The sequence below is a fragment of the Hydra vulgaris genome, chromosome 05 (genome assembly GCF_038396675.1).
Source record: "Hydra vulgaris chromosome 05, alternate assembly HydraT2T_AEP".
NCBI lineage: Eukaryota > Metazoa > Cnidaria > Hydrozoa > Anthoathecata > Hydridae > Hydra > Hydra vulgaris.
In genome coordinates this window covers 12,195,540-12,214,959 of record NC_088924.1, presented here as the reverse complement: position 1 = coordinate 12,214,959, position 19,420 = coordinate 12,195,540, and positions in this window count along the sequence as shown.

Sequence of the window (19,420 nt, the reverse complement as noted above, 5' to 3'; positions counted from 1 at the left end):
TAAACCGCATTGTTGCAACTTACCCCTGTTGCAACTAGCCCCGGTCTCCCCTATTCTAAAACAATTCATAAAATTTCCAGTGCGTCTCGTTTCCGAGGTAAACTTCTCCAGTTTGAAGAATTGTAGGTTTTTTGTTTCCAATATTATGCTTGTGTATCACTATCCCATTTTGTTACTTTCATTATTTCATACCCTTTTTTAATTGTTGTGTTCCTGTCTGGTTCAGCCTGATGTTTTAAACAGTCAATCAGGAATTCAAGCCATTGATATTTTAATGGGCTTCCCTTCCTTATATCCTCATAAATACTACTTTGTTTGAATTTCGGCAATTCATAGAATTTCCAGTGCATCTCAATACCGGGGTAAACTTCCCCAGTTTGAAGAATTGTAGGTTTTACGTCAAGCTCATATAGCTTTTGATTCTTTAGTGCAGTGTTACCGGTAAACACGTTCTCTTTGCATATAACTATATTATTAGTTTCGAGTACTTTTTTATAATACAGATTGCCTTCTCCATCTTTTACCTGACTGGAAATCAGCTTTGACATGTATTCTTGCTCTTTGGATAAAAAGTAAGCTGTTTTCTGGCCCTGTATCTCAGTATCTTCTGTTTACCTTTATCGGTACAGAGGATATCTATGGCACTAACAATACTAGTACCACCTCTTTATCTGAAACAACTGAAACAGGCAATTTGTTGTTGTTTATCTCTTTGAAATCTAATTTGCTATTTAATAAACTGATTAACAAGTCTTTATGCTGCTTGTTACCAAAGAGCATTTTAAAAGTTACATCCATAGTCGGATCAGCAAATACTGGTAATTTTTGATCTTCCACTTTATTCTCTTCCAATTTCTGCTTACCAGCTATTGTTTGCGACATACTAAATCAAGTGTATTTTAAAACAATTCATAAAATTTCCAGTGCGTCTCGTTTCCGGGGTAAACTTCTCCAGTTTGAAGAATTGTAGGTTTTTTGTTTCCATATTAATGTGTCTGTGTATCACTATCCCATTTTGTTACTTTCATTATTTCATACCCTTTTTTAATTGTTGTGTTCCTGTCTGGTTCAGCCTGATGTTTTGAACAGTCAATCAGGAATTCAAGCCATTGATATTTTAATGGGCTTCCCTTACTTATATCCTCATAAATACTACTTTGTTTGAATTTCGGCAATTCATAGAATTTCCAGTGCATCTCGTTACCGGGGTAAACTTCCCCAGTTTGAAGAATTGTAGGTTTTACGTCAAGCTCAAATAGCTTTTGATTCTTTAGTGCAGTGTTACCGGTAAACACGTTCTCTTTGCATATAACTATATTATAAGTTTCGAGTCCTTTTTTATGGGCACAGTTTGCCTTCTCCATCTTCTACCTGACTGGAAATCAGCTTTGACATGTATTCTTGCTCTTTGGATAAAAGGTAAGCTGTTTTCTGGCCCTGTATCTCAGTTGCTATTTTCTGTTTGCCTTTATCGGTACAGAGGATATCTATGGCACTAACAATACTAGTACCACCTCTTTATCTGAAACAACTGAAACAGGCAATTTGTTGTTGTTTATCTCTTTGAAATCTTATTAGCTATTTAATAAACTGATTAACAAGTCTTTATGCTGCTTGTTACCAAAGAGCATTTTAAAAGTTACATCCATAGTCGGATCTGCAAATACTGGTAATTTTTGATCTTCCACTTTATTCTCTTCCAGCTTCTGCTTACCAGCTTTTGTTTGCGACATACCAAATCAAGTGTAGGGGAGACCGGGGCTAGTTGCAACAAAATTTAAAAAACTGCATTTATCTCCTTAAACTTTAATATTTTTAAATTTTTTTTTCAGGGTTATAAAATAGATCTTAGTGACATGTTAATCCAACATTGATAAATATAATATAAAACTTAGTTATTCCGCAATAGTGAAACAAAAATGAAAAAATGCTGCAACTTACCCTGCGTCGGGGCAAGTTGCAACAGTGAACGGGGCAAGTTGCAACACATTACTTTAAAAGAATTAGCCTTGTAGAGTTCACAGAAAAAATTCTTGTCAATCTGTAATTTCTATTAGGCAACAAAAATTTTATAATTACAATAAAAGAAAGTAGTATTTTCCTTGAGTTGCAATACATTTATTATGCTAGACTTCACATATACCTGACTTGTTTAGTAATCTAAAAACTGTTTTTGAAAAAAAAAATTTCTCTTGGTCAAATAAACAACAATTAAGTTTAAAAAAAGACAAGAGGAGTATTTAGGATATTAAGTTCTGTTTTTTTCTGTTTTTAGGATATAAAAACACAATAACATTTTGTTTAAAAAACAATTTTTTTAATGCAAAAAATTACATTAATTCCATTTTAATTCACCTTTAATGTTTTTCTTTTTGATTGTTGGTGTGGAAGTATTAGACTTTCTCTTTTTAGAACTAACTTCTTTTAGCCATAAGTCGCTGTTTTACTGGAGTATCTGTAAGAATTTCTGCATACTTTCTCTTTGATCTAGTGAGTATTTCTTTCCTAGGTTGTGCTTTTGGCAGAGGTCTTACATTCTCTGGGGAAAATTCTAATGATGCCAGAGATGGAATTGCATCTGAGATTGAAGTTGATATACTAATATCAATACCTGCTTTAGATTGAGTTTCTGGACAATCAGTAACAAATGATGGAGCAAAATCTGCATCTGAAAATATATCCCTATCATATGGGAATATTCCTGCCAACTCAAAACCAGATGTTATGTTTTGTTGTGTAGGAGAAAGCTGTAAGGCTATCTTTGAAATTCAATGCGAATCATATATAATCATTGTTTTTCGTGGAAATTGTTTAATTCATGAGTATTTTGCATTAGCTACGCATTTTTTGAATGGTCCGATACAGATCTATCTAGAGGTTGCAACTTATGTGAGCAATGAGGAGGGAAGGAAAGCAAAACTATACCATTATTTTTACACAATGTTATTAATTGAACAGATAAATGAGACTGATGGTTGTCTAAAAGTAATAGCACAGGACTTTCTTTTGTGGGCTTGACATGCCGAATAAAGTGGTTTAAGTAAGTAACAAAGCACTCTTCATTCATCCACCCTGACCCATTCGAAGCACCAATGCATTCATTTGGTCCATCACGAATAAAGTGATCAAAAAATTTCTTTCTCGGAAATAGAAACATTGGAGGCACACTATTGCCACATGCATTTACAGCTAACACCATTGTCACTAGTGTCCCCCGTTCTTGAGATGTTAATGCTCCAACTTGTTTAATACCTTTACGAGCAATTACCTTGTTTGGTTTTTGCACAGTAGTGATACTAGTCTCATCAACATTGTAAATATTAGATGCAGAAAAATGATTTCTATCTAAAACATCTGATAATTTTTGAAAAAATACACCTACATTAGCACGATTAAAACTAGTTGCTCGTGCAAGACTTGTTGCTTCTGGAGTTCTGATAGACAATCCTGAATGTCAATTTAAAAAACCTCTCATCCAGTCAGGACCAGCCATTGAAAGTTTTAACCAAGATTTTGGAAAATTAAGGTCATACTTTATAGCACATTCAAATGCAAGTTTTCGTGCTTCATAAGGTGATAATCCAAAATAAATATCAGAAGCTGTTGATATATATAAAGCAATAGCTTTTTCTTGTTCTAAATTGAAAACTTGGCGCGATTTTTTATAACCAGGAATAGGTAGCGGCATTCCCATATTAATAGCTTTTTTACTTTATTTATGTAACGAAAAGAGTTGAGTAGTGGATTCCGTACTTTTTTGCTGATGCTCTAATCGATATTTCTTTTCCATCAATAACATGGTTTGCAGCCTCTAATACCACTGCTGTTGGATAAAGTCCTTTTTCAGTTTTTCTCTTATAAGTTCTCATTTACAATTTTTACTTAAGCACAAAATAACAGTTGTATAAGTTGTATATGTAAATAATATATATGAAACGTATTTATATATATATATATTTATTTTATAATCTCTATATATATATATATATATATATATATATATATATATATATATATATATATACATGTATGTAATATGTATATTAAACATAATATACATATAAAATACATGTATATATACATAATATGTAATGCATAAACATATATACATATATATACATATCCTTTATATATATTATATACATTTACAATTTATTTAAACTTGTCTTCATCATAAAATTTTTGTTTTTGTTTATATTTGTTTGCGCTGTTACATAAAAAAGCGTCCATTATTTTAGAAAAAACTAGTTAAGTGCGTAAAATCAACAAATCCCGCAGCTAATTTATGATTCTACTTACCCCAAGCAATTTGATGCAACTTACCCCATAGGCATCATTATCACTCGAATCATTGTATATAATTATTTTTATTAAAAAAAAATTTTTTCTTTTGACTTATCGTGTTTGAAAAAGGTTTTTTTAACTAACCATAACTTTATTATGGTCATATACCTCTAATTTTAAAGTAAAACCCAAAAAAACTTCAAAAACAAAATTTAGAATTTTATATCGAGAAAAAAAAAACATCAATAACTTTTGAAATTTTTATTTAATAACTGTAAGTTTTTTACAGCTGACGCGTTAAAGTTATAGTTATATTATTTAATAAAAATTTAGGAAAAATATACAAAAACCATTCTTTAAACCGCATTGTTGCAACTTACCCCTGTTGCAACTAGCCCCGGTCTCCCCTATTCTAAAACAATTCATAAAATTTCCAGTGCGTCTCGTTTCCGAGGTAAACTTCTCCAGTTTGAAGAATTGTAGGTTTTTTGTTTCCAATATTATGCTTGTGTATCACTATCCCATTTTGTTACTTTCATTATTTCATACCCTTTTTTAATTGTTGTGTTCCTGTCTGGTTCAGCCTGATGTTTTAAACAGTCAATCAGGAATTCAAGCCATTGATATTTTAATGGGCTTCCCTTCCTTATATCCTCATAAATACTACTTTGTTTGAATTTCGGCAATTCATAGAATTTCCAGTGCATCTCAATACCGGGGTAAACTTCCCCAGTTTGAAGAATTGTAGGTTTTACGTCAAGCTCATATAGCTTTTGATTCTTTAGTGCAGTGTTACCGGTAAACACGTTCTCTTTGCATATAACTATATTATAAGTTTCGAGTACTTTTTTATAATACAGATTGCCTTCTCCATCTTTTACCTGACTGGAAATCAGCTTTGACATGTATTCTTGCTCTTTGGATAAAAAGTAAGCTGTTTTCTGGCCCTGTATCTCAGTATCTTCTGTTTACCTTTATCGGTACAGAGGATATCTATGGCACTAACAATACTAGTACCACCTCTTTATCTGAAACAACTGAAACAGGCAATTTGTTGTTGTTTATCTCTTTGAAATCTAATTTGCTATTTAATAAACTGATTAACAAGTCTTTATGCTGCTTGTTACCAAAGAGCATTTTAAAAGTTACATCCATAGTCGGATCAGCAAATACTGGTAATTTTTGATCTTCCACTTTATTCTCTTCCAATTTCTGCTTACCAGCTATTGTTTGCGACATACTAAATCAAGTGTATTTTAAAACAATTCATAAAATTTCCAGTGCGTCTCGTTTCCGGGGTAAACTTCTCCAGTTTGAAGAATTGTAGGTTTTTTGTTTCCAATATTATGCTTGTGTATCACTATCCCATTTTGTTACTTTCATTATTTCATACCCTTTTTTAATTGTTGTGTTCCTGTCTGGTTCAGCCTGATGTTTTGAACAGTCAATCAGGAATTCAAGCCATTGATATTTTAATGGGCTTCCCTTACTTATATCCTCATAAATACTACTTTGTTTGAATTTCGGCAATTCATAGAATTTCCAGTGCATCGTGACCGGGGTAAACTTCCCCAGTTTGAAGAATTGTAGGTTTTACGTCAAGCTCAAATAGCTTTTGATTCTTTAGTGCAGTGTTACCGGTAAACACGTTCTCTTTGCATATAACTATATTATAAGTTTCGAGTCCTTTTTTATGGTACAGTTTGCCTTCTCCATCTTCTACCTGACTGGAAATCAGCTTTGACATGTATTCTTGCTCTTTGGATAAAAGGTAAGCTGTTTTCTGGCCCTGTATCTCAGTTGCTATTTTCTGTTTGCCTTTATCGGTACAGAGGATATCTATGGCACTAACAATACTAGTACCACCTCTTTATCTGAAACAACTGAAACAGGCAATTTGTTGTTGTTTATCTCTTTGAAATCTTATTAGCTATTTAATAAACTGATTAACAAGTCTTTATGCTGCTTGTTACCAAAGAGCATTTTAAAAGTTACATCCATAGTCGGATCTGCAAATACTGGTAATTTTTGATCTTCCACTTTATTCTCTTCCAGCTTCTGTTGTCAGCTTTTGCGACATACCAAATCAAGTGTAGGGGAGACCGGGGCTAGTTGCAACAAAATTTAAAAAACTGCATTTATCTCCTTAAACTTTAATATTTTTGAAATTTTTTTTTCAGGGTTATAAAATAGATCTTAGTGACATGTTAATCCAACATTGATAAATATAATATAAAACTTAGTTATTCCGCAATAGTGAAACAAAAATGAAAAAAAAATGCTGCAACTTACCCTGCGTCGGGGCAAGTTGCAACAGTGAACGGGGCAAGTTGCAACACATTACTTTAAAAGAATTAGCCTTGTAGAGTTCACAGAAAAAATTCTTGTCAATCTGTAATTTCTATTAGGCAACAAAAATTTTATAATTACAATAAAAGAAAGTAGTATTTTCCTTGAGTTGCAATACATTTATTATGCTAGACTTCACATATACCTGACTTGTTTAGTAATCTAAAAACTGTTTTTGAAAAAAAAAATTTCTCTTGGTCAAATAAACAACAATTAAGTTTAAAAAAAGACAAGAGGAGTATTTAGGATATTAAGTTCTGTTTTTTTCTGTTTTTAGGATATAAAAACACAATAACATTTTGTTTAAAAAACAATTTTTTTAATGCAAAAAATTACATTAATTCCATTTTAATTCACCTTTAATGTTTTTCTTTTTGATTGTTGGTGTGGAAGTATTAGACTTTCTCTTTTTAGAACTAACTTCTTTTCAGCCATAAGTCGCTGTTTTACTGGAGTATCTGTAAGAATTTCTGCATACTTTCTCTTTGATCTAGTGAGTATTTCTTTCCTAGGTTGTGCTTTTGGCAGAGGTCTTACATTCTCTGGGGAAAATTCTAATGATGCCAGAGATGGAATTGCATCTGAGATTGAAGTTGATATACTAATATCAATACCTGCTTTAGATTGAGTTTCTGGACAATCAGTAACAAATGATGGAGCAAAATCTGCATCTGAAAATATATCCCTATCATATGGGAATATTCCTGCCACTCTAAAACCAGATGTTATGTTTTGTTGTGTAAGAGAATGCTGTGAAGGCTATCTTTGCAATTCCTGGCAAATCATATATACTCATTGTTTTTCCTGGCCATTGTTTCATTCATGAGTCTTGTGCATTAGCTACGCATTTTTTGAATGGTCCGAATACAGATCTATCTAGAGGTTGCAACTTATGTGAGCAATGAGGAGGGAAGGAAAGCAAAACTATACCATTATTTTTACACAATGTTATTAATTGAACAGATAAATGAGACTGATGGTTGTCTAAAAGTAATAGCACAGGACTTTCTTTTGTGGGCTTGACATGCCGAATAAAGTGGTTTAAGTAAGTAACAAAGCACTCTTCATTCATCCACCCTGACCCATTCGAAGCACCAATGCATTCATTTGGTCCATCACGAATAAAGTGATCAAAAAATTTCTTTCTCGGAAATAGAAACATTGGAGGCACACTATTGCCACATGCATTTACAGCTAACACCATTGTCACTAGTGTCCCCCGTTCTTGAGATGTTAATGCTCCAACTTGTTTAATACCTTTACGAGCAATTACCTTGTTTGGTTTTTGCACAGTAGTGATACTAGTCTCATCAACATTGTAAATATTAGATGCAGAAAAATGATTTCTATCTAAAACATCTGATAATTTTTGAAAAATACACCTACATTAGCACGATTAAAACTAGTTGCTCGTGCAAGACTTGTTGCTTCTGGAGTTCTGATAGACAATCCTGAATGTCAATTTAAAAAACCTCTCATCCAGTCAGGACCAGCCATTGAAAGTTTTAACCAAGATTTTGGAAAATTAAGGTCATACTTTATAGCACATTCAAATGCAAGTTTTCGTGCTTCATAAGGTGATAATCCAAAATAAATATCAGAAGCTGTTGATATATATAAAGCAATAGCTTTTTCTTGTTCTAAATTGAAAACTTGGCGCGATTTTTTATAACCAGGAATAGGTAGCGGCATTCCCATATTAATAGCTTTTTTTACTTTATTTATGTAACGAAAAAGAGTTGAGTAGTGGATTCCGTACTTTTTTGCTGATGCTCTAATCGATATTTCTTTTCCATCAATAACATGGTTTGCTGCCTCTAATACCACTGCTGTTGGATAAAGTCCTTTTTCAGTTTTTCTCTTATAAGTTCTCATTTACAATTTTTACTTAAGCACAAAATAACAGTTGTATAAGTTGTATATGTAAATAATATATATGAAACGTATTTATATATATATTTATGTATTTTATATTATTTATATATATATATATATATATATATATATATATATATATATATATATATATATACATGTATGTAATATGTATATTAAACATAATAGACAGATAAAATACATGTAGATATACATCATATGTAATGCATAAACATATATACATATATATACATATGCTTTATATATATTATATACATTTACAATTTATTTAAACTTGTCTTCATCATAAAATTTTTGTTTTTGTTTATATTTGTTTGCGCTGTTACATAAAAAAAGCGTCCATTATTTTAGAAAAAACTAGTCTAGTGCGTAAAATCAACAAATCCCGCAGCTAATTTATGATTCTACTTACCCCAAGCAATTTGATGCAACTTACCCCATAGGCATCATTATCACTCGAATCATTGTATATAATTATTTTTATTAAAAAAAAATTTTTTCTTTTGACTTATCGTGTTTGAAAAAGGTTTTTTTAACTAACCATAACTTTATTATGGTCATATACCTCTAATTTTAAAGTAAAACCCAAAAAAACTTCAAAAACAAAATTTAGAATTTTATATCGAGAAAAAAAAAACATCAATAACTTTTGAAATTTTTATTTAATAACTGTAAGTTTTTTACAGCTGACGCGTTAAAGTTATAGTTATATTATTTAATAAAAATTTAGGAAAAATATACAAAAACCATTCTTTAAACCGCATTGTTGCAACTTACCCCTGTTGCAACTAGCCCCGGTCTCCCCTATTCTAAAACAATTCATAAAATTTCCAGTGCGTCTCGTTTCCGAGGTAAACTTCTCCAGTTTGAAGAATTGTAGGTTTTTTGTTTCCAATATTATGCTTGTGTATCACTATCCCATTTTGTTACTTTCATTATTTCATACCCTTTTTTAATTGTTGTGTTCCTGTCTGGTTCAGCCTGATGTTTTAAACAGTCAATCAGGAATTCAAGCCATTGATATTTTAATGGGCTTCCCTTCCTTATATCCTCATAAATACTACTTTGTTTGAATTTCGGCAATTCATAGAATTTCCAGTGCATCTCAATACCGGGGTAAACTTCCCCAGTTTGAAGAATTGTAGGTTTTACGTCAAGCTCATATAGCTTTTGATTCTTTAGTGCAGTGTTACCGGTAAACACGTTCTCTTTGCATATAACTATATTATTAGTTTCGAGTACTTTTTTATAATACAGATTGCCTTCTCCATCTTTTACCTGACTGGAAATCAGCTTTGACATGTATTCTTGCTCTTTGGATAAAAAGTAAGCTGTTTTCTGGCCCTGTATCTCAGTATCTTCTGTTTACCTTTATCGGTACAGAGGATATCTATGGCACTAACAATACTAGTACCACCTCTTTATCTGAAACAACTGAAACAGGCAATTTGTTGTTGTTTATCTCTTTGAAATCTAATTTGCTATTTAATAAACTGATTAACAAGTCTTTATGCTGCTTGTTACCAAAGAGCATTTTAAAAGTTACATCCATAGTCGGATCAGCAAATACTGGTAATTTTTGATCTTCCACTTTATTCTCTTCCAATTTCTGCTTACCAGCTATTGTTTGCGACATACTAAATCAAGTGTATTTTAAAACAATTCATAAAATTTCCAGTGCGTCTCGTTTCCGGGGTAAACTTCTCCAGTTTGAAGAATTGTAGGTTTTTTGTTTCCAATATTATGCTTGTGTATCACTATCCCATTTTGTTACTTTCATTATTTCATACCCTTTTTTAATTGTTGTGTTCCTGTCTGGTTCAGCCTGATGTTTTGAACAGTCAATCAGGAATTCAAGCCATTGATATTTTAATGGGCTTCCCTTACTTATATCCTCATAAATACTACTTTGTTTGAATTTCGGCAAATTCATAGAATTTCCAGTGCATCTCGTTACCGGGGTAAACTTCCCCAGTTTGAAGAATTGTAGGTTTTACGTCAAGCTCAAATAGCTTTTGATTCTTTAGTGCAGTGTTACCGGTAGACCGTCTTTGCATATAACTATATTATAAGTTTCGAGTCCTTTTTTATGGTACAGTTTGCCTTCTCCATCTTCTACCTGACTGGAAATCAGCTTTGACATGTATTCTTGCTCTTTGGATAAAAGGTAAGCTGTTTTCTGGCCCTGTATCTCAGTTGCTATTTTCTGTTTGCCTTTATCGGTACAGAGGATATCTATGGCACTAACAATACTAGTACCACCTCTTTATTCTAAACAACTGAAACAGGCAATTTGTTGTTGTTTATCTCTTTGAAATCTTATTAGCTATTTAATAAACTGATTAACAAGTCTTTATGCTGCTTGTTACCAAAGAGCATTTTAAAAGTTACATCCATAGTCGGATCTGCAAATACTGGTAATTTTTGATCTTCCACTTTATTCTCTTCCAGCTTCTGCTTACCAGCTTTTGTTTGCGACATACCAAATCAAGTGTAGGGGAGACCGGGGCTAGTTGCAACAAAATTTAAAAAACTGCATTTATCTCCTTAAACTTTAATATTTTTGAAATTTTTTTTTCAGGGTTATAAAATAGATCTTAGTGACATGTTAATCCAACATTGATAAATATAATATAAAACTTAGTTATTCCGCAATAGTGAAACAAAAATGAAAAAAAAATGCTGCAACTTACCCTGCGTCGGGGCAAGTTGCAACAGTGAACGGGGCAAGTTGCAACACATTACTTTAAAAGAATTAGCCTTGTAGAGTTCACAGAAAAAATTCTTGTCAATCTGTAATTTCTATTAGGCAACAAAAATTTTATAATTACAATAAAAGAAAGTAGTATTTTCCTTGAGTTGCAATACATTTATTATGCTAGACTTCACATATACCTGACTTGTTTAGTAATCTAAAAACTGTTTTTGAAAAAAAAAATTTCTCTTGGTCAAATAAACAACAATTAAGTTTAAAAAAAGACAAGAGGAGTATTTAGGATATTAAGTTCTGTTTTTTTCTGTTTTTAGGATATAAAAACACAATAACATTTTGTTTAAAAAACAATTTTTTTAATGCAAAAAATTACATTAATTCCATTTTAATTCACCTTTAATGTTTTTCTTTTTGATTGTTGGTGTGGAAGTATTAGACTTTCTCTTTTTAGAACTAACTTCTTTTTCAGCCATAAGTCGCTGTTTTACTGGAGTATCTGTAAGAATTTCTGCATACTTTCTCTTTGATCTAGTGAGTATTTCTTTCCTAGGTTGTGCTTTTGGCAGAGGTCTTACATTCTCTGGGGAAAATTCTAATGATGCCAGAGATGGAATTGCATCTGAGATTGAAGTTGATATACTAATATCAATACCTGCTTTAGATTGAGTTTCTGGACAATCAGTAACAAATGATGGAGCAAAATCTGCATCTGAAAATATATCCCTATCATATGGGAATATTCCTGCCACTCTAAAACCAGATGTTATGTTTTGTTGTGTAAGAGAATGCTGTAAGGCTATCTTTGCAATTCCTGGCAAATCATATATACTCATTGTTTTTCCTGGCCATTGTTTCATTCATGAGTCTTGTGCAATAGCTACGCATTTTTTGAATGGTCCGAATACAGATCTATCTAGAGGTTGCAACTTATGTGAGCAATGAGGAGGGAAGGAAAGCAAAACTATACCATTATTTTTACACAATGTTATTAATTGAACAGATAAATGAGACTGATGGTTGTCTAAAAGTAATAGCACAGGACTTTCTTTTGTGGGCTTGACATGCCGAATAAAGTGGTTTAAGTAAGTAACAAAGCACTCTTCATTCATCCACCCTGACCCATTCGAAGCACCAATGCATTCATTTGGTCCATCACGAATAAAGTGATCAAAAAATTTCTTTCTCGGAAATAGAAACATTGGAGGCACACTATTGCCACATGCATTTACAGCTAACACCATTGTCACTAGTGTCCCCCGTTCTTGAGATGTTAATGCTCCAACTTGTTTAATACCTTTACGAGCAATTACCTTGTTTGGTTTTTGCACAGTAGTGATACTAGTCTCATCAACATTGTAAATATTAGATGCAGAAAAATGATTTCTATCTAAAACATCTGATAATTTTTGAAAAAATACACCTACATTAGCACGATTAAAACTAGTTGCTCGTGCAGGACTTGTTGCTTCTGGAGTTCTGATAGACAATCCTGAATGTCAATTTAAAAAACCTCTCATCCAGTCAGGACCAGCCATTGAAAGTTTTAACCAAGATTTTGGAAAATTAAGGTCATACTTTATAGCACATTCAAATGCAAGTTTTCGTGCTTCATAAGGTGATAATCCAAAATAAATATCAGAAGCTGTTGATATATATAAAGCAATAGCTTTTTCTTGTTCTAAATTGAAAACTTGGCGCGATTTTTTATAACCAGGAATAGGTAGCGGCATTCCCATATTAATAGCTTTTTTTACTTTATTTATGTAACGAAAAAGAGTTGAGTAGTGGATTCCGTACTTTTTTGCTGATGCTCTAATCGATATTTCTTTTCCATCAATAACATGGTTTGCAGCCTCTAATACCACTGCTGTTGGATAAAGTCCTTTTTCAGTTTTTCTCTTATAAGTTCTCATTTACAATTTTTACTTAAGCACAAAATAACAGTTGTATAAGTTGTATATGTAAATAATATATATGAAACGTATTTATATATATATTTATGTATTTTATATTATGTATATATATATATATATATATATATATATATATATATATATATATACATGTATGTAATATGTATATTAAACATAATATACATATAAAATACATGTATATATACATAATATGTAATGCATAAACATATATACATATATATACATATCCTTTATATATATTATATACATTTACAATTTATTTAAACTTGTCTTCATCATAAAATTTTTGTTTTTGTTTATATTTGTTTGCGCTGTTACATAAAAAAAGCGTCCATTATTTTAGAAAAAACTAGTTAAGTGCGTAAAATCAACAAATCCCGCAGCTAATTTATGATTCTACTTACCCCAAGCAATTTGATGCAACTTACCCCATAGGCATCATTATCACTCGAATCATTGTATATAATTATTTTTATTACTTGTCTTCATCATAAAATTTTTGTTTTTGTTTATATTTGTTTGCGCTGTTACATAAAAAAAGCGTCCATTATTTTAGAAAAAACTAGTTAAGTGCGTAAAATCAACAAATCCCGCAGCTAATTTATGATTCTACTTAACCCAAGCAATTTGATGCAACTTACCCCATAGGCATCATTATCACTCGAATCATTGTATATAATTATTTTTATTAAAAAAAAATTTTTTCTTTTGACTTATCGTGTTTGAAAAAGGTTTTTTTAACTAACCATAACTTTATTATGGTCATATACCTCTAATTTTAAAGTAAAACCCAAAAAAACTTCAAAAACAAAATTTAGAATTTTATATCGAGAAAAAAAAAACATCAATAACTTTTGAAATTTTTATTTAATAACTGTAAGTTTTTTACAGCTGACGCGTTAAAGTTATAGTTATATTATTTAATAAAAATTTAGGAAAAATATACAGTGTCCCCTTTAAACCGCATTGTTGCAACTTACCCCTGTTGCAACTAGCCCCGGTCTCCCCTATTCTAAAACAATTCATAAAATTTCCAGTGCGTCTCGTTTCCGAGGTAAACTTCTCCAGTTTGAAGAATTGTAGGTTTTTTGTTTCCAATATTATGCTTGTGTATCACTATCCCATTTTGTTACTTTCATTATTTCATACCCTTTTTTAATTGTTGTGTTCCTGTCTGGTTCAGCCTGATGTTTTGAACAGTCAATCAGGAATTCAAGCCATTGATATTTTAATGGGCTTCCCTTACTTATATCCTCATAAATACTACTTTGTTTGAATTTCGGCAATTCATAGAATTTCCAGTGCATCTCGTTACCGGGGTAAACTTCCCCAGTTTGAAGAATTGTAGGTTTTACGTCAAGCTCAAATAGCTTTTGATTCTTTAGTGCAGTGTTACCGGTAAACACGTTCTCTTTGCATATAACTATATTATAAGTTTCGAGTCCTTTTTTATGGTACAGTTTGCCTTCTCCATCTTCTACCTGACTGGAAATCAGCTTTGACATGTATTCTTGCTCTTTGGATAAAAGGTAAGCTGTTTTCTGGCCCTGTATCTCAGTTGCTATTTTCTGTTTGCCTTTATCGGTACAGAGGATATCTATGGCACTAACAATACTAGTACCACCTCTTTATCTGAAACAACTGAAACAGGCAATTTGTTGTTGTTTATCTCTTTGAAATCTTATTAGCTATTTAATAAACTGATTAACAAGTCTTTATGCTGCTTGTTACCAAAGAGCATTTTAAAAGTTACATCCATAGTCGGATCTGCAAATACTGGTAATTTTTGATCTTCCACTTTATTCTCTTCCAGCTTCTGCTTACCAGCTTTTGTTTGCGACATACCAAATCAAGTGTAGGGGAGACCGGGGCTAGTTGCAACAAAATTTAAAAAACTGCATTTATCTCCTTAAACTTTAATATTTTTGAAATTTTTTTTTCAGGGTTATAAAATAGATCTTAGTGACATGTTAATCCAACATTGATAAATATAATATAAAACTTAGTTATTCCGCAATAGTGAAACAAAAATGAAAATGCTGCAACTTACCCTGCGTCGGGGCAAGTTGCAACAGTGAACGGGGCAAGTTGCAACACATTACTTTAAAAGAATTAGCCTTGTAGAGTTCACAGAAAAAATTCTTGTCAATCTGTAATTTCTATTAGGCAACAAAAATTTTATAATTACAATAAAAGAAAGTAGTATTTTCCTTGAGTTGCAATACATTTATTATGCTAGACTTCACATATACCTGACTTGTTTAGTAATCTAAAAACTGTTTTTGAAAAAAAAAAATTTCTCTTGGTCAAATAAACAACAATTAAGTTTAAAAAAAGACAAGAGGAGTATTTAGGATATTAAGTTCTGTTTTTTTCTGTTTTTAGGATATAAAAACACAATAACATTTTGTTTAAAAAACAATTTTTTTAATGCAAAAAATTACATTAATTCCATTTTAATTCACCTTTAATGTTTTTCTTTTTGATTGTTGGTGTGGAAGTATTAGACTTTCTCTTTTTAGAACTAACTTCTTTTTCAGCCATAAGTCGCTGTTTTACTGGAGTATCTGTAAGAATTTCTGCATACTTTCTCTTTGATCTAGTGAGTATTTCTTTCCTAGGTTGTGCTTTTGGCAGAGGTCTTACATTCTCTGGGGAAAATTCTAATGATGCCAGAGATGGAATTGCATCTGAGATTGAAGTTGATACTAATATCAATACCTGCTTTAGATTGAGTTTCTGGACAATCAGTAACAAATGATGGAGCAAAATCTGCATCTGAAAATATATCCCTATCATATGGGAATATTCCTGCCACTCTAAAACCAGATGTTATGTTTTGTTGTGTAAGAGAATGCTGTAAGGCTATCTTTGCAATTCCTGGCAAATCATATATACTCATTGTTTTTCCTGGCCATTGTTTCATTCATGAGTCTTGTGCATTAGCTACGCATTTTTTGAATGGTCCGAATACAGATCTATCTAGAGGTTGCAACTTATGTGAGCAATGAGGAGGGAAGGAAAGCAAAACTATACCATTATTTTTACACAATGTTATTAATTGAACAGATAAATGAGACTGATGGTTGTCTAAAAGTAATAGCACAGGACTTTCTTTTGTGGGCTTGACATGCCGAATAAAGTGGTTTAAGTAAGTAACAAAGCACTCTTCATTCATCCACCCTGACCCATTCGAAGCACCAATGCATTCATTTGGTCCATCACGAATAAAGTGATCAAAAAATTTCTTTCTCGGAAATAGAAACATTGGAGGCACACTATTGCCACATGCATTTACAGCTAACACCATTGTCACTAGTGTCCCCCGTTCTTGAGATGTTAATGCTCCAACTTGTTTAATACCTTTACGAGCAATTACCTTGTTTGGTTTTTGCACAGTAGTGATACTAGTCTCATCAACATTGTAAATATTAGATGCAGAAAAATCATTTTACTAAAACATCTGATAATTTTTGAAAAAATACACCTACATTAGCACGATTAAAACTAGTTGCTCGTGCAAGACTTGTTGCTTCTGGAGTTCTGATAGACAATCCTGAATGTCAATTTAAAAAACCTCTCATCCAGTCAGGACCAGCCATTGAAAGTTTTAACCAAGATTTTGGAAAATTAAGGTCATACTTTATAGCACATTCAAATGCAAGTTTTCGTGCTTCATAAGGTGATAATCCAAAATAAATATCAGAAGCTGTTGATATATATAAAGCAATAGCTTTTTCTTGTTCTAAATTGAAAACTTGGCGCGATTTTTTATAACCAGGAATAGGTAGCGGCATTCCCATATTAATAGCTTTTTTTACTTTATTTATGTAACGAAAAAGAGTTGAGTAGTGGATTCCGTACTTTTTTGCTGATGCTCTAATCGATATTTCTTTTCCATCAATAACATGGTTTGCTGCCTCTAATACCACTGCTGTTGGATAAAGTCCTTTTTCAGTTTTTCTCTATAAGTTCTCATTTACAATTTTTACTTAAGCACAAAATATCAGTCGTATAAGTTGTATATGTAAATAATATATATGAAACGTATTTATATATATATTTATGTATTTTATATTATGTATATATATATATATATATATATATATATATATATATATATATATATATACATGTATGTAATATGTATATTAAACATATAATATACATATAAAATACATGTATATATACATAATATGTAATGCATAAACATATATACATATATATACATATCCTTTATATATATTATATACATTTACAATTTATTTAAACTTGTCTTCATCATAAAATTTTTGTTTTTGTTTATATTTGTTTGCGCTGTTACATAAAAAGCGTCCATTATTTTAGAAAAAACTAGTTAAGTGCGTAAAATCAACAAATCCCGCAGCTAATTTATGATTCTACTTACCCCAAGCAATTTGATGCAACTTACCCCATAGGCATCATTATCACTCGAATCATTGTATATAATTATTTTTATTAAAAAAAAATTTTTTCTTTTGACTTATCGTGTTTGAAAAAGGTTTTTTTAACTAACCATAACTTTATTATGGTCATATACCTCTAATTTTAAAGTAAAACCCAAAAAAACTTCAAAAACAAAATTTAGAATTTTATATCGAGAAAAAAAAACATCAATAACTTTTGAAATTTTTATTTAATAACTGTAAGTTTTTTACAGCAGCCCACGCGTTAAAGTTATAGTTATATTATTTAATAAAAATTTAGGAAAAATATACAAAAACCATTCTTTAAACCGCATTGTTGCAACTTACCCCTGTTGCAACTAGCCCCGGTCTCCCCTATTCTAAAACAATTCATAAAATTTCCAGTGCGTCTCGTTTCCGAGGTAAACTTCTCCAGTTTGAAGAATTGTAGGTTTTTTGTTTCCAATATTATGCTTGTGTATCACTATCCCATTTTGTTACTTTCATTATTTCATACCCTTTTTTAATTGTTGTGTTCCTGTCTGGTTCAGCCTGATGTTTTAAACAGTCAATCAGGAATTCAAGCCATTGATATTTTAATGGGCTTCCCTTCCTTATATCCTCATAAATACTACTTTGTTTGAATTTCGGCAATTCATAGAATTTCCAGTGCATCTCAATACCGGGGTACTCTCCCAGTTTGAAGAATTGTAGGTTTTACGTCAAGCTCATATAGCTTTTGATTCTTTAGTGCAGTGTTACCGGTAAACACGTTCTCTTTGCATATAACTATATTATAAGTTTCGAGTACTTTTTTATAATACAGATTGCCTTCTCCATCTTTTACCTGACTGGAAATCAGCTTTGACATGTATTCTTGCTCTTTGGATAAAAAGTAAGCTGTTTTCTGGCCCTGTATCTCAGTATCTTCTGTTTACCTTTATCGGTACAGAGGATATCTATGGCACTAACAATACTAGTACCACCTCTTTATCTGAAACAACTGAAACAGGCAATTTGTTGTTGTTTATCTCTTTGAAATCTAATTACTTATTTAATAAACTGATTAACAAGTCTTTATGCTGCTTGTTACCGAAGAGCATTTTAAAAGTTACATCCATAGTCGGATCGGCAAATACTGGTAATTTTTGATCTTCCACTTTATTCTCTTCCAATTTCTGCTTACCAGCTTTTGTTTGCGACATACCAAATCAAGTGTATTCTAAAACAATTCATAAAATTTCCAGTGCGTCTCGTTTCCGGGGTAAACTTCTCCAGTTTGAAGAATTGTAGGTTTTTTGTTTCCAATATTATGCTTGTGTATCACTATTCTATTTTGTTACTTTCATTATTTCATACCCTTTTTTAATTGTTGTGTTCCTGTCTGGTTTAGCCTGATGTTTTGAACAGTCAATTAGGAATTCAAGCCATTAATATTTTAATGGGCTTCTTTTACTTATATCCTCATAAATACTACTTTGTTTGAATTTCGGCAATTCATAGAATTTCCAGTGCATCTCGTTACCGGGGTAAACTTCCCCAGTTTGAAGAATTGTAGGTTTTACGTCAAGCTCAAATAGCTTTTGATTCTTTAGTGCAGTGTTACCGGTAAACACGTTCTCTTTGCATATAACTATATTATAAGTTTCGAGTTTTTTTTTATAATACAGTTTGCCTTCTCCATCTTTTACCTGACTGGAAATCAGCTTTGACATGTATTCTTGCTCTTTGGATAAAAAGTAAGCTGTTTTCTGGCCCTGTATCTCAGTATCTTCTGTTTACCTTTATCGGTACAGAGGATATCTATGGCCCTAATA